Source organism: Chiloscyllium punctatum, chromosome 26 (genome assembly GCF_047496795.1).
Source record: "Chiloscyllium punctatum isolate Juve2018m chromosome 26, sChiPun1.3, whole genome shotgun sequence".
NCBI classification, from domain to species: domain Eukaryota; kingdom Metazoa; phylum Chordata; class Chondrichthyes; order Orectolobiformes; family Hemiscylliidae; genus Chiloscyllium; species Chiloscyllium punctatum.
The window spans coordinates 66,339,833-66,363,555 of NC_092764.1; positions in this window are offsets into that span (position 1 = coordinate 66,339,833).

Consider the following 23,723-nt stretch of genomic DNA (forward strand, 5'->3'; position numbering starts at 1 on the left):
GATGTGATTGTTAGTTTCTCTCTTTTTGGAATTGGTCATTGCCTAGCAGTTGTCGTTATTGGAATATGCATAAAACAAACTGTGAATGTTTCTTGCAAGTATTTATTAAATGGTGACAAGCTCCTTATAATGATTGTGCATTATCCCATTTATGTTCCTGCGTATGTTTTTAACTACTACATGGACCAAAAAGACTGAGGCTTCCTCAGCCAGTGCAAGTTCTTCTCCTACCCAAATGAGACGTCCCAGACCGGGCGCTGAGCAAGCAGCACAGCCATCCTGCCTTGAGCTCTTTGCTGCTGAGAATGCTGTCAAACCCCTTTACTATTCTCACTCTGACTGCACCACTTTCCTCCCCGTCATGAATGGTTTCCTGTAACACATGCCAGGATCATTTCATTCTCCTTTGCAGCCGTCATTCTCATCTAAACAAGTGCAAAAAACCTCTAACCTGCTGTGGCTGATTGGAAAATCGTTGGACTTGTGCTCTTTCCCGTGTACTTGCACTCACACACTGCTGACACTGAACACTGATCAAATCAGACGATTGAAGCCCCAGAGGAATTTTACCTCTTGGTAGTCAGAATCCAGGTAACTTTGTCCCCTTCCATGGTGCTTGACAGCCTGCAGCTCATAAAATCTCTGTCAAAGCTCCTTGAACTTTGAACACTCTCTACGAGCTCATAGAGTCATAGAGTCATAGAGACATATAGCATGGAAACAGACCTTTCAGTCCAAACTATCCATGCCGACCAGATATCCCAACCCAATCTAGTCCCACCTGCCAGCACCTGGCCCATATCCCTCCAAACCATTCCTATTCATGTTCACATCCAAATGCCTCTTAAATTCCCGTTTGATCATTTTCCCAAATGCACTTCGATGTCCAACGATACACTAATTCAAACATCAAAGGCAGTAACTATGCACGTTCTCTCTCGCTCTGTCTTGCAATGTCGTCACCATGAGTTTCCTTTGTCGGTTCTTCTGCCTTTTAAAACTGCTGTTCTTTTGACTTTTTTCCCCGAATTTCCAAAACAATGCAACAGCATATGAAACATATAATTGCTTCTTCCGCAATTGGAGGAAATCACCTCCAGCACCTAAAATACCTCAAAAAAGGAACGGCTGTTACGGTCAGAAATTTTTCCCATCCTCCATTTGGATTACCCAGAATCGTCAGTGATGGATTACTTATTAATTTTCTTAACTATATCATTTTTAAGAAAATACTTCATTACTTTGTTTAAATACTGTACTGTATATTGTGTTAACCTTGCCACAAGTTATTATACTATGTTAACATATAGGAATAATATAAGTTGGTTACTTACCCAACACTCAACAAATAACTAACTTCTCATGTAGCAGAATATGAATTAATTCCCAAGTCTGCAAATGTTTCTGAAAATTAAAAATAGAAGTAACAGATTACCTCTTTCCCTTCTCCCCCTAACCTCCCTTAATCACTAATCTCTGATGTGCTGTTAAGAAACACTTAAATGCTATGTCACCCGAGGTTGGCTAGGTTTATGTAGTAGGGCATGATGGCTCAGTGGTTAGCGCTGCTACCTTGCAGAGCCAAGGATCGGGGTTTGATGCCAGCCTCAGGGGAGTTTACACATTCTCAAATGTCAGTTGGCTTTTCTTTGGGCACTCTAGTTTCCTCCCACAGAACAATAATGTGCAGGTTAGGTAGATTGGCCATGCTAAATTGCCCATAGTGTGCAGGCTAAGTGGATTTTCCATGGGAAATGCAGGGATAGGGTGAGATGCTCTTTGGAGGATTGATATGGGCTGAATTGCTTGCTTCCATGCACTTGCAATTCTATGATCTATCTTATCAAAAAGGAGGACAAATGCCTGACTCAATTCGCTCAATCAGGTGGGATTCAGCTGTTTATAAAATAAGCTGTTCTTTCACCCTCCTTAAACCTTTTAACCCAGCTATAGAATTTAGAACATAGAACAGAGAACAGTACAGCACAGAACAGGCTCTTCAGCCCACGATGTTGTGCCAACCACTGATCCTCATGTATGCACCCTCAAATGTCTGTGACCATATGTATGTCGAGGAATCTCTTAAATGTCCCCAATGACCCTGCTTCCTCAACTGCTGCTGGCAATGCTTTCCATGCTCTCACAACTCTCTGTGTAATGAACCCGCCTCTGACATCCCCTCTTTCCTTTCCTCCAACCAGCTTAAAACTATGACCCCTCGTGGTAGTCAGTTCTGCCCTGGGAAATAGTCTCTGGTTATCGACTCTATCTATGCCTCTCATTACCTTGTATATCTCAATTAGGTGTCATCTTCTCCTCCTTTTCTCTAATGAAAAAAGTCAGAGCTTAGTCAACCTCTCCTGATAAGATAAGCCCTCCAGTTCAGGCAGCATCCAGGTAAACCTCCTCTGAACCAGCTCCAAAGCATCCACATCTTTCTTATAATAGGGCGACCAGAACTGGACGCAGTATTCCAAGTGCAGTCTAACCAAAGTTTTATAGACCTGCAACAAGATCTCACAACTCTTAAACTCAATACCCCTGTTAATGAAAGCCAAAACACCATATGATTTCTTAACAACCCTGTCCACTTGGGTGGCCATTTTAAGGGATCTATGTACCTGCACACCAAGATCCCTCTGTTCCTCGGCACTACCAAGAATCCTATCCTTAATCCTGTACTCAGCTTTCAAATTCGACCTTCCAAAATGCATCACCTCGCATTTATCCAGGTTGAACTCCATCTGCCACCTCTCAGCCAATCTCTGCATCCTGTCAATGTCCCGCTGCAGCCTACAACAGCCCTCTATACTGTCAATGACACCTCCAACCTTTGTGTCATCTGCAAATTTGCTGACCCATCCTTCAATGCCCTCATCCAAGTCATTAATAAAAATTACAAACAATAGAGGCTCAAGGACAGAGCCCTGTGGAACACCACTCACCACAGACTTCCAGGCAGAATATTTTCCTTATACTACCACTCGCTGTCTTGTGTTGGCCAGCCAATTCTGTTCCCCTGAATCCCATTCCTCCCGACCTTCTGAATGAGCCTACCCTGGAAACTTTATCAAATGTCTTGCTTAGGTCCATATAAACCACATCCACAGCTCGACCCTCATCAACTTTTCCAGTCACATCCTCAAAGAACTCGATAAGGTTTGTGAGGCATGACCTACCCTCACAAAGCCGTGTTGACTGCATTAAATCAAGCCATGCACTTCCAGGTGTTCATAAATCCTATCCCTTAGAATCCTTTCTAACACCTTGCAGATGACAGACTTGAGACTTACTTGTCTGTAATTGCCGGGGATTTCCCTATTTCCTTTCTTGAAGAGAGGAATTACATTTGCCTCTCTCCAGTCCTCAGGTACAACTCCAGTGGAGAGCGAGGATGAAAAGATCTTTGCAAGTGGCGAAGCAATTGCATTTCTCGTTTCCCAAAGCAGCCGAGGACAAACCTGGTCCCGGCCAGGCGACTTGTCAATCTTAATGTTTGACAAAAATTTCAGCACATCAGCTTCCTCTATCTCTATCCATTTCAGCATGCACACCTGCTCCTCAAATGTTTCATTTACTACAAAGTTCGTTTCTTTCGTAAAGACAGAAGCAAAAAACTCATTTAGGGCTTCCCCGACCTCCTCAGACTCCACACACAAATTCCCTAAGCTATCCCTGATCGGGCCTACTCTTTCTTTGGCCATTCCCTTATTCCTCACATAAGTATAAAATGCATTTGTTTTCTCCTTATTCCGTTCTGCCAAACCTTTCTCGTGCCCCCTCCTGGCTCTCCTCAGACCCTTTTTAAGGTTCTTCCTTGCCTGCCTGTAATCCTGTAGAGCTGAGCTTGATCCTAGCTTCCTTCACCTTACGTAAGCTACCTTCTTCCTTTTGACGAGAAGCTCCACGGCTCTCGTCATCCAAGGTTCCTTTATCTTGCCACTTCTTGCCTGTCTCAAAGGGACATATTTATTCATCACTTGCAGCAACTGTTCCTTAAACAGTCTCCACATGTCTATAGTGCCTTCACAATGGAACAATTGCTCCCAATCCATGCTTCCTAACTCATGTCTAATCGCATCATAGTTTCCTCTTCCCCAATTAAATAGCCTCCAATTTTTCCTAATCCTCTCCTTCTCCATGGCTATGTAGAATGTGAGGCAGTTGTGGTCACTATCACCAAAATGCTCTCCCACCACAAGATCTGATACCTGCCCCGGCTCATTGCCGAGCACCAAGTCTAGAATGGCCTCTCCTCTCGTCGGGGACTACATTTAAACTACATTTAAAATGTAGTTTTCATGATAATTCAAACTACAGATGACAAACAAATTACAATTGTTGCAAAATAAAGAAGTCCCGATGCAGCAAGTTCAAACACCAAGTCCAAGGTTAAACCATGTTTCTGAAATGAAATTGTCTGCACTAAACCAAAAGGCCTATCTGACTCATTAAATCAGAATCCAGATTGAGTTATTTCTTTATTAAGCCTAATTGTTCTCTCATGGGAGACTTTTTAAAAACCTTGTCTAAAACTGGCAACTACAGAACATGAATTGTCAATCCCTGTTTCATGCAAATTACTAACTACAAACAAAATTGAATTTGTGCAAAATAAAAACGCAGACCTCCTTACTAAGAGCTAACTACTGCAAGCACTTAGTCTGAAAGAAGATTAAGCTGTAACTCAGATTCAGCAAAACCAACCTCCTCCAGCAGTCCTCCCCAAACAAGCACCTAAACTTCCAACTGTTATCGATAGGGTGACTTTAGAAGTTTTTAAGTTTTCCTGTATCTCGGCAGTTATTTTCTTCCAAAAAAGACACCACTGAGGTCGAGATCAGCACAGAATCAGCCTTGACAGAGCAGGTATTCAAGGATTGCACATTCAAGTTCCTCCCGTGTTACAACAGAGTCAGGGAGTTCTTGTAACAACTGGTAGTATCATGACCTCTGGGTTCAAATTTTACTTGCGCCAGAGGTCAGTCATAACATTTTAGACAGGTTGATTAAAAATACCTTCAACTCTAATGACATGCAATTACCTCTCCTGTTCTGGATACTACATCTTCATGAATGTTGGACAGACTCAGTGCACAAGTGACGTTTTTCTTGAGATCCTATAGATCTCAAGATCACAGAGTCATTGAGATGTATAACACAGCACCCTTCGTTCTAACCCTTCCATGCCAAGCAGATATGCTTAACTAATCAAGTCCCATTTGCCAGCACCCGGCCCATATCCTTCTAATCCCTTCCTACTCAAATAACTATCCAGATGACTTTTAAATAATGAAATTTTACCAGCCTCCAACACTTCCTCTGGCAGCTCATTCCATACATGTACCACCTGCTGCATGAAAAAGGTGTCCCTAAAGTCCTTTTTATATCTTTCCCATCTCACACCGAACCTATGCTCTCTAGTTCTGGACTTGCCCAACCCAGGAAAAAGTCCTTGTCTGTTTATACTAACCATGCCCCTCATGATTTTGTAAACCTTTATAAGGTCACCCCCTCAGCCTCCAACGCTCCAGGGAAAACAGCCCCAGACTATTTAGCCTCACCCGACAGCTAAAATCCTCCAACCCTGGCAACATCCTTGTAAATCTTTTCTGAACCCTTTCAAGTTTCACGACATGGTGTCACGGTGGCACAGTGGTTAGCACTGCTGCCTCACAGCGCCAGAGACCCGCGTCCAATTCCCGCCTCAGGCTACTGACTGTGTGGAGTTTGTACATTCTCCCTGTGTGCGTGGGTTTCCTCCCACAGTCAAAAAATGTGTAGGTTAGGGTAATTGGCCATGCTAAATTGCCCATAGTTACAGGTGAAGGGGTAAATGTAGGGAAATGGGTCTGGGAGGGTTGCTTTTCGGAGGGTCGGTGTGGACTTGTTGGGCTAAATGGCCTGTTTCCACACTGTAAGTAATCTAATCTAAAAAAAATTCCTTCCAACTGGAAAGAGGCCAGAATTGCATGCAGCAATCCAAAAGTGGACTAACCAGTGTTGTGGAGAAAATGTAGAGAACCACCAGGAGATGCAGAGAGTTCTTCAAGAAGTAGGTCTTTTATTTGCAAACAAAAAACCGTGAGACTGAGGAAGCAGATTACTGAATGTCCACGAACCTCAGGGTCTGTGGATTTTTTAAAAAATCATGTTTCTATTAGCTTATCAGCATGCCCAACTATATTAATCAAAGTACCTCACTCTAGCTACACAATTAACCAGTGATGTCAGTTCCCATTATCTCTTTAGTTGCACATTCTACTTAATGTTATTCTAATGTCTCGTTTAAATATTTACTGCTAACTGCTATAGTGTTCTTTCCATTCCAGACTAACCTGTCATGATAGATATTTAGCTATTCCATCTATGGTGTTCTGTCTCAAGTGGACATTACTAATTATTAATTAGATATTTTAATGTCATGTCCCAAATATTTATGGTCCCAATCTCATCATAATAACACTTAACAGAGAAACTTGCTTTATTATTTGTGTTATCTCATCTCGCCATAGTGACCTTTCAGCCTTAACCTTACTCTGCTCGTTCGTGTAAGAAAATTCCACTATGGTTATCCCATCCTGCCTTCCACAGACCATAGATTGCCAGTGGTCTTGATGCTTTAACCCTTCCCATGCTTTCATGTTATTTATTTTCCATAACAGCTGCAACATGACGTCCTGCATTCAATATTCAATGCTATGACAAATGAAGGAAAGTGTACCAAATGCCTTGTTCACTATTCTATCTACCTGTGACTCTACTAACCATTTACATTGACTGTAATTCTCTAATTTATTGAGCTTCAATAATATTAATAAATCTTTTATGTAATTCTTTGTTAAAAACTACATAGAAGACATATTGACTGTCCTCAATACCATTCTGTAACTAGCTTAAAAATAAAAACCCTTCAATTAGGTAAGATCTGTCTTTAACCGAAACCCTGTTGCTTCTTTGTAGCTGACTCAAACTTATCACAATGTCTGTTGATTTGAGTCCCTAATCGTTTTTTTTCTAAGTGTGACCAGCATCTATGATCAGTTGACAGGTCTTTTGTTGCAACGATTATCCTTCCAGCATTACTTAAGTAAAGATGTCCCATTTGCCACCCAAGAATTATTTGGGTCCTCTCCAGTATCTCAGAAACATTGGAAAAGCATGATCATCCCTTCTGTTGTCTCCACACACTTTACATTTTGCAATCTGAATGGAAATCAGTGTTTCCTCTCAGGGTAGCCACCATTTCCATTGCATCTTACTGAATGATTTCCAACCATTATATTGCCATTCATTATTTCCACCTTCTCTATTTCTCTCTGTACTATATCTGCATTCTCTTCCTTGGTGACAACTGTCACAAAGTACCAAAGACGTCATTGTGTGTCTCAGTTTATTTCTTCACCTCCAAGAATCTATCACTTCTTTTTATCTCCAATGTGTTCCACTCTACCTTCCTTGGAGTTTGAAACTTAAATGGTATTCAGAAATTTGCGTATTCCTGTTTACATTACTACCATTATATTCCTTAAATGAAAAGAACTGTGGATTTTGGAAATAAAAACAGAAATTGATGAAAAAACTCAGCAGGTCCGGTATCTGTAGAGAGAAAGCTGAGGTCACGTTTTGTGTCCACTGACCCTTCTTCACAATGATTGCAGCAAGGCAAAGGTTGGTATATATGCTAAAGATGGGGTGGGGAATGGGAAGGGGTGAATGATAATTGAAGATCGGAAGAAAGAGAGAGAGAAAAACATTTGAGCAGACAAAGGAATGGGTATAGGTCAGCCAGGGAGAATTAATAGCTGCGCATGGGAATCATTCGTGGCAGACAATGGATTGTTTGTGGTAGCAGCCCATGTGATGACAAGGCATCGTGTGTGGGGTTAGGGCAAGGACAGGGGAGAAGGTGTTCATGTTTGAAAATTATTGAATTTGAACTTATTAGGGTGGCATGGTGGCTCAATGGTTTGCATTGCTGCCTCACAGCACGAGGGAACCGGGTTCGATTCCAGTCTTGGGCGACTGTCTGTTTGTGTGGAGTTTGCACATTCTCCCAATGTCTGTGGGGAGTTCCTGCAGGTGCTCTAGAGCCCAAAGATGTGCAGGTTCTGTGAATTGGCTATGCTAAATTGTGCATACTATTCAGGGATGTGTCGGTTGGGTGTATTCGTCAGGAGAAATGTGAAATATTAGGATAGGGGAATGGGTTAGTGTGGGATACTCTTTGGAGTGTTTGTGTGGACTTGTTTGGCCTAATGGCCTGTTTTCACACTGTAGCAATTCTTTGAACTTGATATTGAATCCTGAGTACCCAGGCAGAAAATGGGATGCTGTTTTTTGTCCAGTTTGCACAAGCACATTGTGACAGAAATGTTGGCCCGGGAGCAATGTATTATGTTGCATTCACTCATTGAGATTTAATATTCATATCTGGTAAACGCAGTTTCAAATAATTCAGAGCAAGTTCATGTTTTTGTTATCTTAAACACCACAAAATAACTTTTTTTTTGTTCATGGGATGTGGGTATTACTGGCTCGACCTTTATAGCCAGTCTCTGATTTGCCCAGAGGGCAGTTGATAGTCAACCACATTGCTCTGAGTTTGGAGTCACTGTGGACCAGGTCTTATAGGGATAGCAGTTGCCTTCACGTGAAGCAGGGCCGCTCCCGCCATCCTGCCCATGGACAGAGAGGGGGGTGGCTCGCGACCATGTTTTTACACCAGCTTTCGGATTATGTGTGAACCTGGTTTTCTTTTCTCAAAATTTCGGGTCCTTAGATTTTTAAAAGACGCATGAAATGAATATTTTGGAAGTTAGTTCAGCACGTCTGAGATTCACACACATTGGAACACGAAATGGAGTCTATGGGTCGTGAATTCTTTCCTTCCTATGTTAAAATGTGCATGTATTTCTCTGTAGCCGATGTGAAAGTAACGTCTGCTTCAAGGGAATTTCGGGGAAGCAAGCGTTATCCAATTTAGCTCCCACCGCTTGGCCACAATTTACTTATCTCATTAAATTGTGTTCCTCCACCATGAGCAACTTAAAGGACAGGTGGATTACTTTACTCCTTAATGTCAAGTATTCAAATTCACTGGGCTGCAAGTGGACAGCACTGATCTAATTATATCTTGATTTTGGTGAAAATAAGTGCCCAAAATTGTCACATCTGACGCAGGGTGGATTTCACACAACGAAATTTGTTTTGCTGCGATTCTCATGTTTGTTTCCATAACATTGCCGACATTTAGAGAAAATCTACAACAAATGATGACCTTCTCTAACTGGGAACCTAATGAAAATATTCTCCAGGATTTGCCTCTCTGTCTCGTCAATGACAGAATATCGTTGATTCCCCGATTCAATATCAAACTATCTGCATTTTTAACGTAGCTAAACGGCAAGTTTCAACTTAACAAGTCTTTCAAAATAAATCTCACAACAGCCAATTCTGTTTTTTTTATTGAGTGAAATACCGTTCCGACAATCTGACGACTTCGAGATGTACAGCAGTAAACTATTAACTATCAATAATCCAGCTGTTTATATAACCTCGCCGTGCTGCGTCTAAGCATCTATGTTACAGTCACAAACGTTACAAAAACAAACGGTGCAAATAGCATCTTAATGCAACTAGCGTTGTTACATTCGCTAATTAGGGCATTTCTATGTTCTGACCATGAAAGATAATTGAACGTTAATTAAGTATGAACTTTTATTGGTCAACATTTTGTCTCTGACCTATGCTAGTTCTTAAGAACGCATTGATTTTCACCGTGTGGGCGGAACTGTGGCAAGCACTGCTGCCTCACAGCGCCAGAGACCCAGGTTCATTTCCCAACTTAGGCGACTGACTGTGTGGCGTTTGTACATTCTCCCCGTGTTTCCTCAACTCTGTCCAAAATATGTGCGGGTTAGGTGAATTGACCGTGTTAAATTGCCGTTAGTATTTGGTGAAAGGGTAAATGTAAGGGAATGGGCCTGTGTAGGTTGCGCTTCGGTGTGGACTTATTGGGCTGAAGGGCCTGTTTCCACACTGTAAGTCATCTAATCTAAAATAAACACAAATCTTAGGCATTAAGGCCACACAATTTGGTTTTCTAAACTAATATGGGAATTGTCTAAATCCCTCTTTTTAAAAGAAAAACATAGAATTCCTGCGCTGGCAGATATTGCCACTCTGCATTCACACAACAGAAACCAGTAATCATTCTTTTCAATCAATCATGCTTCATGAAATAAGAACTGAACATTCTTATCCCTAACCAAATCGATCAACTTGATATAACATTCCCTATGAAACATCAATATTTGAGAAAGGGGGGGTCCTCACTGTTCTGAAAGATAACTAGCATGGTGCCCATGAAATTGATAATGAAACAAATGATTTCTATTTAGGATGTCTGATTGATGAGAGAAAAACAGAATTGCATATTTTCGATCAAAGAGAAAGTGTTATTTCAAGCTCAAGACCCCAGACTGACTCTGTATAAGCAGTTCTACTGCATCCCTTCACTTCTTCACACTAATCTAGATATTTCATCACGCTCTCCTCCCGATTAATCTCTTATTATTAATGATAATCCCAATTATCATTATTTCACAATTATTAAATTATCATTAATTAGGATTCTGGCTCCCAGATCAAGTTTTAATTTAAGCAGAATGCTTTATGTTGGTTTGCTGAGTGAACACTGCACATAGTGAACAGCAAAATCTGAAGAGTCATATTGCATTCTGCTTGTCTTTCCATAGATGGTCCCAGATCTGCTGAGTTTCTCCAGAATTTTCGGACTTATTATTAATGAAAGTTCTTGCCCCACAAAGAATTTACAATTGTATAACTTGCCCACTCCTGATATGTATTACCTTGCCCAAACAATGTTGCATTCAACAGTGCTCTAACTTTACTTAAAAGTACTTTCCCATTATATTTCTACTTTCATACAGTAAGTAGAAAGCATAGATCACCCTTCTCTGTATTGTGAAACAAAATGGAAATCTTATTTAAAACTTTGTTCACACTATGCCGAGAAACATAATGCATTAATTTGGATTTTACTTTCAGTTTTGACACATGGAAAAAAATGTTTAACCCCTTTTAGTCATTCCTTTCCATTTAGATTTTGAAGAATAAAATAAAATAAAATAGAAATTTATTGTTACATGTTCTTTTACATGAAAATATAGTGAAGTTTTATAAGTCACCCCACTCTACAACTTTATTTTACAATATTTTATTTTATATATTCTACCAGTCACTTATTTAATGATGCACCAGATAATTGTTTACACATGATTGTTGACATAGTTCAATGCATCAACTGCAGCCATATGATTCGCAGTCGCTTTATTGAAATTCACCTTTTGTCGAAAGTAATCCTTCTCAATGTTCGCTGTTTGCAAAATTTCCATAAGCGGTTTACTGCTTCTGAATGTAGGACAGAGTTTTTCTACAGCCATTGGAGTGCATCATGTGAAGGTCCATCCTATCATGGTCATCACCAGATTCTAACCTGATCAACAACTCTGCAATCTGTGTTTCCTTTTCCTTCCTTCACGGAATTGCCTTGTCCCTTTAGCTGTCTCGATATCCTTGGTGGAGAAAGTGAGGACTACGGATGCTGGAGATCAGAGCTGAAAATGTGTTGCTGGAAAAGCGCAGCAGGTCAGGCAGCATCCAAGGAGCAGGAGAATCAACGTTTCAGCCATGAACCCTTCTTCAGGATTGCCTGAAGAAGGGTTCATGCCCGAAACGTCGATTCTCCTGCTCCTTGGATGCTGCCTGACCTGCTGCACTTTCCCAGCAACGCATTTTCAGCTCTATATCCTTGGTGCCTTGCCCTCATCAGCATTGAATCACCTAGATATTAGAAATAGTATTTGTTAGTTATATATTTAATATGTTCTCAATGAACACCAGTCCTGAATAAGCCAATTATATCCTTAAAAGAAATCTGCTTCCATAGTACTTTAAAAATTGTTTGAACAACTGCCGTGTGCCTGATCAATTCTTAAATGCTGTATGCATTGTGGACTCTAATACTCAAATATATTGACAGATGCAAAGCTTAAGTGGTGAGGAATGGATTTTTATAAATATGAATCATTAAGAATGGACAGTGAACACAATAATAATATGACTGGTTATCAATATTGATTGTGGAAAAAATACATTGTTGGATCTAAATGATAGACTAAGGAAAGCATCTATTTTGTTGAAGTTGAGAAGCAAAAAGACATGGTTATGCTACTGGTTATTTTATCAAACTTTGAATTCGGGGATGAAAGTAGAAGAGATGCTAAGCTGCATGGAAACAAAAGCAATATTGCATATTAGTGTTATTAAGACTTCAGTTTCCGACATATTGATTGGGATAAGATATGAATCAAGAGTAAGAAGGAGAAGCATTTTCTGAAATATACTCAGGAAGATGGCATTGACTCGATTATTATTGGGCCAATTAGAGAACAGGTGTTGCTGGATCTGCTGATGGGAAATGAGTTATGCTTGGAGTACCAAAACCAAGAAGGAATGTTGAACATTTTTAAAGTCCTATGAGAAGGAAGTACCAAATCTCAAAAACACAGTATTAGCCACTGAGGCAGGTTTTTGTGGAGATCATGAAAAACCAACAGGATGTGATGACTATTGAATTCTGGAATCACTCAGCAGTTAAAAAGCTTACAACAATTTACAATTAACATTACTGTTTATAAACTAAATGTAACTGTTATTAGAAATTTTTGAAACAATCGTCATAAGGAAATGTATTTTAAAACTTTCACCGTCATATCCCACTGGAGTGCACTCACTGCATGGCTCTAGCTTTCCAATGGTTACACTGTTTCTCTTGGTCTCTTCATTTCGGTACCTGCTCAAAGAAAAGGGAGGAATCAGGAGAACCCTTCCAAAATTTCGATGGTTAGAAACCATTAACCATAATTTTGTAGTAACCTCAATCAAGATGGTGACAGTGACAACAAGCTAATTCACAGAAAAACAATAGAGGGAACGTAATTTAAACACACTACTGTATTAAAGGAAAAGTAGACAGAGATTTAACAGGGAATTATCGAGTGAATATTCTGACATCAGTCGTAGGGAAATGCTAGAGATCATTATAAAAGATTTAAAACAGAGCACTTGGGACACAGTGATAGGATTGGACAGAATCAGCAAGGATTTACAAAAGAGAAATTGTGATTGACCCATCTACTGGAACTTACTGAGTGTAACTAGTAAAGTTAATAAGGGAGAGCCAGTGGACGTGGTTTACTTGGACTTTCAGAAGGCTTTCATAACATCCATTTAAGAGATTAGTTCATAATTTTCAAGAGCATGGGATTAGAGATAGTATATTGAGATGGATAGAAAACTGGCTGGCAGGCAAGAAACAAAAGAGTAGGAATAAATGGATTTATTTTCTGAGTAGCAGGCAGTGACTAGTACAGTGTTGCAGGGATCAGTGCTTTGACTCCAGCTATTCATTTTATATATTAATGATTTGGATGATGGACCCAAAGAGTGCAGTGATGGAAACAGTATGCAAATACACTAGTAAAATTTTGAAATAAATCTGGCAAATCAGTTAAAAGGAAGAAATCAAATGCAACATTTCAGTGAAAGAATGAAAGTTTTAGAAATCTGTAATCCACTGTTTATGAGCAATGCCTCATTTGAAGAACTCAGTCCAAAAGAGAACAGATTTAAATTGCAGTGTAATTACTGGGAACTGATACCACAGGCAAGAATTTTCCAAAACTAATTAACAAGTTTCACACCTTCATTCCATAAATCTACAAGTACTGTTGAACATTAGATCTCTGCGTTACAATGCTTGCCTGTAGAGCGTATCTGATGTAACATGGTCAAATATGATCATTGCTAATACAATAATTACCAATATCCCCAATATGGATCGATAAATCAAGTGGACAGGAACAACATGATAATCTGGAAAAGAATAAAGTAATCAATGACTCGCTCAAAACATACCACTTTAACAAAATTTTGACTACTCAACAATCCAGAGTCATCATTTATTCAACTTTTTGGCCTCTAAATCCACTCACTATTGCTCACAGTTATATAGGTCAGTGAGTCTTTTACAGTTAAAGAGCATTAGGACAAAATAATAAATGTATTTGTCAAGAAACTACCCATACTTTGATAAACATTGTGTTTCTCCATTATGATTTCTCATGCTGTAAATAAAATCCAAAGAACATCATTAAAAAGCCCTCTTTCCAAGCAGTCATAAATGGATTTACTATTTAATATCATTGAATTAATTCAGAGCATGCACCACCGATTAGACCAGCCTTTATTGCCTTCCTAAATTTGGTGTTTGAGCAGCAGTTGGAAAGAGGGTGAGTTTATTGAAGTAAAACAAAACCATGGGACATAGGTAACTCTGCCTTGGGTAAAATGGACTGTCCATCTCTAATTGCACTGAAGAAGGTGATGATGTTATCCATTTTTGACTCACTGCAGTTTATGTTGTAGAGCTGTGAAAAGCATGGAAACAGACTCTTTGGTCCAACTCGTACATGCCGAACATATATGCTAATTTAATTTGTCAACATTTGGCCCATGCCACTTTGAAGCCTATTCATGCATGCATCCAGGAGCCTTTTAAATATTATAAAGGTACCAGCCTCCACCACTGCGCTGGCAGCTCATTCCAACACGCACCAACCTTTGCAGGAAAAAGATGCCCCTTACATCCATTTTAAATCTTTCCCCTCTCACCTTAAATATATGCCCTCAAGTTTTGAACTCCCTTACTCAGGGGAAAAGACCTCAGCTATTTACCCTATCCATGCCCCTCATGGTTTTATAAAATTTTATAAGGTCACTCCTCAGCCTCAGAAACTCCAGGGAAATTTGCCGTAGCCTATTCAGCCTCTCTCAAGAGTTCAAACCCTCCAACCCTAGCAACATCCTTGTAAATATTTTCTGATCCCTTTCAAGTTTCACAACATCCTTCTAAGAGCAGGAGTACTACAATTGAATGCAGATTTCCAAAAGTGGCCAAACCAATGTCCTGTACAGCCACAAGGTGACCTTCCATCTCCTATACTCAATGCACTAACCAATAAAGGCCAGCATACAAACGCCCTTTTCACTAACTTGTCTACCTGGGACTCCATTTTCAAGAAACAATGAACCTACACTCCATGGTGTTTTTGTTCAGCAACACTCCCCAGGATCTTACTATTAAGTCTATGTGGTGTACAGCTTTGCACAATTCTGAGGTAGAGGGTTTCAGGATTTTGACACAACAATGTTGAAGCAATGGAATGATGATACAGTTCCAGCACAGGAGGTTGTGTGGCTTCGAGTGGAATTTGCAGGTGCTGGTATTCCTATGTATCAACCACCCTTGTGGTACAGATCATGGGTTTGGAAATTGCTGTCTAAGTGACTTTGAGGAGTACAAATATAATATGATCAACAAATATATTTAGATGGACTACACACTGAAACTGATCTGGTAATACTTCTTGATTCCACCTGGTAAGATTCAGAATTATTTTGTTTATCTGTGTTACCAATTTCATGTCATGGGTCATAAATAAATAGCTGTAACATTATTTATCGTAAGAGCAAAAGTACGCCATTCAGCCAATTGATTTTGTTCTGCCAGTTAATGAGGCTATGGGTGATCCAGCAATAATCAACTACGCTTCTTTGCCTTTTCCTCAACTTTTGACTTCCTTACTCAATAAAACCTATTGCAGCCTTGGGTATATCTAAAATACAACCACTGCAGCCATCTGCAAGTGAGGAATTCCACAGATTCAGTACCTGCAGAGAAGAAATTCCTCCTGATCTCCGTTTTGATTCGATGACTCCTTACCCTGCGATTATGGGTTCTGGTCCGAGACAGTCTGACAGGAGAAAGCAACTTTTAAGCATCTAACCTGTCAATCCATGTAAGAATACGACAGGTTTCAAGAATGTTGCCTGTCATTTGTCTTAACTTAAACAAGTACAGACACAACATACTCAATCTTACCGATAAGAAAACTCCTGGATACCAGGATGGTCCTCATGAACCTTCTCTGGATTGCCCCAATGCAGTCTTTATTGAAATATTTGTTTCAATAAGGCGACAAAAACTGTTTATGTATTCTAAATGGCCTTGAGTAACTTTCCTATATGTGTAGATCAGAGTGGTGCTGGAATAGCACAGCGTGTCAGGCAGCATTCGAAAAGCAGGACAATTGATGTTCCGGGATTTTGCCCGTAACGTCGATTTTCCTGCTCCTCGGATCCTGCCTGACCTGCTGTGCTTTTCCAGCACCACTCTGATCTAAATTCTGGTTTCCAGCATCTGCAGTCTTCACTTTTGCCTTTCCTATTTGTGTATGTCATTCTCTTTGAAATAAAAGTCAACATTTCATTTGTCTTCCCAACTTCCTGCTGAACTTGGATGCTAGGTTTGGTGATTAATGCATTTGGACCCCAACTTGTTTGCACTCCAGTTTTCTGTAACTTTCTCCATTTCAATAATATTCCTCTTTTCTTCCTGATAAAAGTGCTTAATCTCACATTTTCCTTCTTTATAATCCAACTGCCAAGTTTTTGCCCTCTTGTTTATCCTGTCAATATCTCTGCAGCCCGTGACACTCTCATTACTTGCCTTCCCTCTTATTTTGGTGTTATCTGCTAACTTAGTGATAGTGCATTCATTGTGCTCATCCAGTTCATTTATATTTTAAATATTATGGCCCAGCATTGATGTTTGAGCACTCCATTAATTGTAGGTAAAATATATCGTATAGGTGCACTCTTTCGTCCATTTTTTTATATTCCCTTTAGATGATCCCGTATCAATGCTAATGTATTTCCTGTGATATAATAGAATCTCATCTTATTGAGTTGCCTTATAGAAAATTATAGCGCAGTACAAGCTCTTCGGACCTGATGTTGCACTGACCCGTGGAACCAATCTGAAGCCCATCTAAACTACACTATTCCATTTTAATCCATATGTTTATCCAATGAGCATTTAAATACCCTCAAAGTTGGCGAGTGTACTGCTGTTTCAGGCAGTGCGTTCCACGCCCTTCTTACTCTCTAAGTAAAGAAAATACCTCTGACATCTGTCCTACCTAACACCAGGAGCTCAGCTTTATTTCTCTGCATATTCTCTACATCTGAAATAACACACCTTTGATACCAGCGAACAAAAACATACTTTGTATTGTACGATTAATCAGCCGAAATGTTCAGATAATGTCTAAATGCAGTCAAGCCAGCAATGTATATATGCTAGAATTAAGCACAGTGAAACCATTACCCCAATTTAGGAATCCACACTCATTTTCTGGGTTTCTCCAAACTTTGCTGCCAAGTTGATTTTAAGCACCTCTGAAGCAGGACACTGAGTAGCTTTTCTATTCGGTTGATTTGAATGCAATTCTATATAACACACTTAGAAATTTCATTACTGCCAGTAGAATATATCACCTGATATTATTTTGTCAACAAAAACATCAAGTTTTTTTCTTTGCAAATCTGCCTCAATGTTTATATGTTCTTAAAGTCATTTTCCAGTCCTCTTCTCCTTGAGATTCCTCTACTGCTTTCATCATTCTGTAGTGTTCAACATAATGTCTGTTCTTAATACAGTACTGGATATGTTGTCTGAATTTAGAGAGATGAACGCATCCTGCCACTCTACTCACATTTATGTTGAACTTGCATAAAATTCTGAATTATTAGCGGATTTGAAGATTCCATAGTGGTATTGAATTAAATACAGAGTACACTTTATATTTTACAAGTGACACAATATCTGCAATAACAGCTCAACTACTGCTGATGGAACATATACATGCATCGTGCTTGTTGTAATTTTACCTACGTTGTCGACAATGTAGATGCAATTTGCTGGAACAGTTATAGAAACATGATAGACTTGACAGGTGTAAACCGTGCCTTGCTCAATTGGCCGTGCCTCTTCTCAGGAACTGATCACTTCATACAGTCTGTCTGTTGTTTCCTGTTGTACAGTTGAAATTCCTGTCAGAATTCTGGTGCCATTTTTATGCCAGGTAAGGTTGAATTCCTTCGGATGAAACTCAGCCGTTTGGCACTGGAGTTTCAAAAAGGTAGATGAAACCTTGTGGAATGATGTGGAGACAATCTTCAGGGGTACAGGAGCAGGTAATTTGAAAGAAAAAGAAAAAAAGATTAGAAAAGAAAAACAAATGAATATCTTTAACTGTTTTACATTCATGAACAGTGTTTAGTAACCACATCAAGGCATCTTCATTGGGCCTTCGTTAAATGTTATTTTGTGTATGGACTCCAAAGATAATGAATCCTTTATTCTCCAGCATTGAACTGAAAATGATTGATCTTCACATCATGGAAACATTTTACTGTGTGTGCCAAATCAAAACCTAAGTAAACAAGAATAAATTGGGTGGATGGTGGTGGTTGGGGTGGAGGGGGAAAGAGGTGTCTTTATTCTACTGCTTAGTATTCCACGTGCCTAGCGCAGAGAAAGATGGTTGTGGTTTTTGGAGGTCAATCGAGTCAGCTCTGGGACATCATTTCAGCAGTTTGTCAGGTCTATACCCATTCTTCAGTTGCTTCATCAATACTTTACCTCCAATATAACGTCTCAAGTGGGAATGTTTGCTAATGACTGTATAATGTTCAGTTCAAATCATAACTTCTCAGATAAGAATATCTGTGCATGCAATGAGTACCCAGACTGTCCTTTGGCATTGTTGGCATTACAATCACAGAATGTCCTACTGTTTACATCCTGAGGGAGACCTGGACTGAACCATAAAAACACTTTAACTGCAAATCGGCTCACAGGCTGGCTAGTCTGGGTCAAGTACCTCGCCTTCTGAAATCCCAAACCTTTACAAAATCTACAAGGCATAAGTCTGGACTGTTATGGAATCCCTCCATGTTCCTGGATGAGTGAGTTGACAGCATCCAGGACAAAAATGACTGTGTGGAGTTTGCACATTCTCCCCGTGTCTGCGTGTGTTTCCTCTGGGTGCCCCGGTTTCCCCACACAGTCCAAAAGTGTGCAGGTTAGGTGAATTGGCCATGCTAAATTGCCCGTAGTGTTAGGTGCAGGGGTAAATGTCGGGGAATGGGTCTGGGTGGGTGCGTTTCAGCGGGTCCGTGTGGACTTGTTGGGCCGAAGGGCCTGTTTCCACACTATCAGTCATCTAAAGTCATCTAACACAGCCTGCTTGGTCAGCACCTCAGGAATTAAATCATTTTTCCTTTGAGGACATACTTTGAGAGGCTTCCGTGAGGATTTCATTTTGAATTTAGAGGTTTCTTTTGATTTTCTGGGGCTTCTTTCTCATTCTCCATCACTCCTTTATTGTATGCTCCAGTAATGAAATAACACAGCCCTGAGTATTTGTACTGAATTATATATATTTACCAGTTTTTTTTTTCCTTTTTCTTAGGTGCTATAGCACAAATCCCCACATATTAAATATTTTATCTTGGAACATTAAAATTAGATATTTAAAAATTAATTGATGATAAATGGATCTTCCATATGCTGTTTCATAATTGGAAATGTAGACCTTGTAGTCAATCCTTTTCCCACAACCACACATTGAATGCTCTCTGTTTTCCAGCATGCCCAGTTGATCATTTGTAGATACACCAACACTAACAAAAGCTCCCTTAGTTTGTGATGAGTAACATCTTTCTTACATTGCTCTATGTAATTGAAGTTTCATTGTTCTAGGTTGTTCAATAATGAGTGTCTATAGAACATATGGTGAACCTTTCCTCTGACAGAGTCATAGAATTTATCATAATACAGAAGGAGGCCTTTCAGCCCATCACGTCTGAACAGGCTGTATGATATAGTGCTAATTTTATTGTCCTTTCCTCATATCGTCGTAGATTCTAATTATGCAAAAGAAATATTCAAACAGTTTTTTTTCCCCCACTCATGGGATGTGGACGTCACTGGCTGGCAATTACGTTATTGCCCATCCCTCGTTACCTTTGAACTTGCTAGGCCGTTTCAGAGAGCAGGTAAGAGTCAACAACATTGCTGTGGGTCTGGAGTCAGATGTTGGCCAGACCAGATGAGGATGGCGGATTTCCTTCATTAATGAACCAGGTGGTCTTTTCCAACAATTGGTTTCACTGTCAGCAGTCATGTCTTAATTCTGGAGTTGTTATAAATAGAATTCAAATTCCACCATCTGCCATAGTGAGACTTGAACCTAGTCCTCAGAATGTTAGCTGAACTTCTGGATTAATAATCAATCTATAATGCCACTGGGCCGTCACTTCCCCACTCCTCTTGAATACCTCAACCTAAACTGCCTCCACCACATTTCCAGGCAGCACATTCCAAACCCTAACCCTATGTGGATTATTTTTTTCTCTCACACAATCCTTGCTTCATTTGGACGCCCTCTCAATCTTGTTTCTTTTACCAGTAGGAAAAGCTTTTTCTGATCTTCGTTGCCTAGCCCACTCATGATTTTGAAAATCTCAAACAAATCTCTTTTCAAAGTACTTCTTTCCTGGAACAATAATCCCAACTTCTTCAATCTATCCTCATAGCTGAAGTTTCTCATCACTGAGATCATTCTAATAAATCACTTCTGCACTCTCACCAATGTATTCACATTTTTTTGATAATGTGGACCACCAATGTACACAATACTCCAGAGGAGGTCTAACAAGTGTCATGTACAATTTCAACATCATCTTTTTGAGACAGTTTTGCAGAACCTAGATGATCTCAAAGTAGGAGATCTGCTCAGGAACAGAGACTATTACATGGTATATCTTAGCATTCAGCTTGAAATTGCATAAATTGGATTGGAACAATTGTGCCAAACTTAAAGAAAAGGTAGTTAAATAGGAATCAGGGCTGAGTGTAGACTGGGAAAATAAATAGCAGAAAAGAGGGTTGAGGAGGAACAACAAACATTTCAGAAAATAATCCGTTACTCATGACAAAGATATCTCCCATGAAGGAAAACGGTTTCTCAGAAGGAGATAAGACAAGCATGATTATCCAAGGAAGTAAAGAATATCATTAAATTCAAAGAAAATACATACAAATTGACAAATCTGAATGGTAAACCAGGCCATTAGGAATGATTTAAAAGCTGACAAAAGATGACAAATATAAAATTCAGTGTGATTAAATAAACTATGAGGACAAATTAGGAAGGAGATATTAAGAACTCCATTAAATATATTAAAAAGGACAAGGAAGTCCAACATGAACACTGGTTCTTTACACAATGAGGCAGGACTGAAAAAATAAGAATGATGAAAAAGCAAATGGCAAAAGAATTGAATAAATACTCTGTATTAATCTTCATAGCATAGGATATGTGGGGGTGGTGGAAATAAACATAATAATTATCTTGGGTGTACTGGGGAACCAAATGACGTTGAAGTTTGAAGGGGTGCAACAATGGACTGTAATAGAAATAGATGAATTGATAGAAATCCTTGAGTCCTCATTTTCTGGAAGATTGGCAAACATTTGGAAAACTGCCAATGTAACTTTCTTATTCAGAAAGGGAGGGAGACAAAACAAACGGTTATGTGACCAATGGTGTTTCACAGGTATTGGTGCTGGATCTAACTTTGTTTGTCATTTATATAAATGATTTAAATGAAAATATAGGAGGCATGATTAGTTACTTTGCGGATAACACAAAGATTGGTGGTATCGTGGACAGTGAAGAAGATTATCTTAGATTATAAAGTGAATTGGGTTAATTGATCAATTGGGTAAATGGGCTGAAGAGTGACAGTGCTGTTTCTTTTGGATAAGCGTGAGATGAGCGTGAATTTGGTAAAACAAATAAGGGTAGGAAAGTCCGAAAGGTTTTGGTTTAAAACATTATCATTCCTGCTCTTCAGATGCCATCTGACCAGTTTCCTTTTCCAACTCCACATTCCAAGGACAGCACTTACACAAGTATAAGTAGGGCCTTGGGTACTGTTGTGGAACTGACAGACCTAAGGTTCAGGTCTATAATTCTTTGAAATTTGGATCACATGTGGATCGGGCGGTTTCGAAGGCATTTAGATTGCTTTTCTTCAATGCTGAGACCTTTGAGTATAGGATTTGGGGCATTATGATGAGGTTATACAGGATGTTAGTGAGGCCTCTTCTGCAGTACTGTGTCCAGTACTGGTCACTCTGTTGCAGGAGCATAGTACATTTAAAGTGATCATAGAGAAGTTTGAAAGAATAATGAGGATATAGACAAGGTGAATGGCAGGTGTTTTTCCCCCCAGGGGTGGGGGAATTCAAAAGTAGCCGGAAAAGTTTTAAGGGAGAGGAAAGAGATCTTAAAAATACATGAGGCTATTTTTTTTTTACACGGACAGTGGTTCCTGTGTGGAATGAACTTCCAGAAGAAGTGGTGGACGTGATAAATTGCTTAAAAAACATTTGGACAAGAACATGAACAAGAAATGTTTGGAGCAAATGGGACAAGTGTCAGCAAGTGGGAATACTTTAGTTTGGAATTGTGATTGGCAAGGACTGGTTGGACAAAAAGGTTTGTTTCCACGTTTTATGACTCTCTGTCAGGCTGGTTAACTTGACAGTTGTTAATGTGAAATGTTAGAGACTGTTATAAATAACAAAACATTTAGACAAGCATCTTTTTGATAAAATCAAACCAAAACAGCATTGCTTTTGAAGAGGCATTCAATAAGATCATGTAAGTAGCATGTTAGCTTGGATAGGGACCGAGTAGCAAATAGAAGACACCACTGGAATATGTTGGGTTTTCAGGTTGGCAACTTGTAACTAGTGGAGAGCCACAGGTTGCTGGGGCCGCTGTCATTTATAAAATATACTCATGACTTGGATGATGGAATTGAATATTCTATTCCCAAGTTCGCTGATACCATACAAAAAAATGAGTAGGCAAGTGGTGAGGATGATGCAATAAGTATTGATAGAGAGATGGACAGGTTAATTGAATTGTCAATAACTTATCAGATGGAATATAATGTGGAAAATGTGAAGTCATGCACGTCAGCAGGAAAAGTAGAAGAGCTGAATATTACTTGAGTAAAAATATTACAGAAAGCTTTAACACAGAGTGATGTGGATGTCCTACCGCATGCATTACAAGGAGCTGACAACCTTGTTCATTCAGCGATAGGAAAGGCAAATTGACTGATCTTATTTCCAAAAGAATGGAGCACAAAAACAGGGAAGTTTTGCTAAAACTATACAAATGAGACCCATTTGGAATGGTAAATTTTCCCTTACCTAATGAAAGATAGATTGGCATCGAAGACAGTTCAGAAAAGATCCACTGAGATGTTTCCAGTTCTCGGGGGATTTTAGTAAGAGGAGAGGTAGAGTCTTTTAGGTTTTTTACTCATTTGAGTTTAGAAGACCTAGTTGAAACATGTAAGATTCATAGAGGCTCAGAGATTTATAAGCTCGCCAGAATATGTCCTGGGAGATGATTTTTCCTTGTGGAAGAAGGTAGGATCAGAGGGCATAGTGTCAGAGCAAGGGGTCACTCATTTAAGACAGATAAGGAAGAATTTCCTGTATCAGAGGATGGTGAATACATGGAGTTCTTTAGGGCAGAATGTCGTTGAGGGGGTGTCATTTAGAGCTGACAGAGAGACTTTTAATCAATGATTAGTGAGATAAGGCAGGAAAATGAAGTTAAAGATGATCAAATCAACTATGA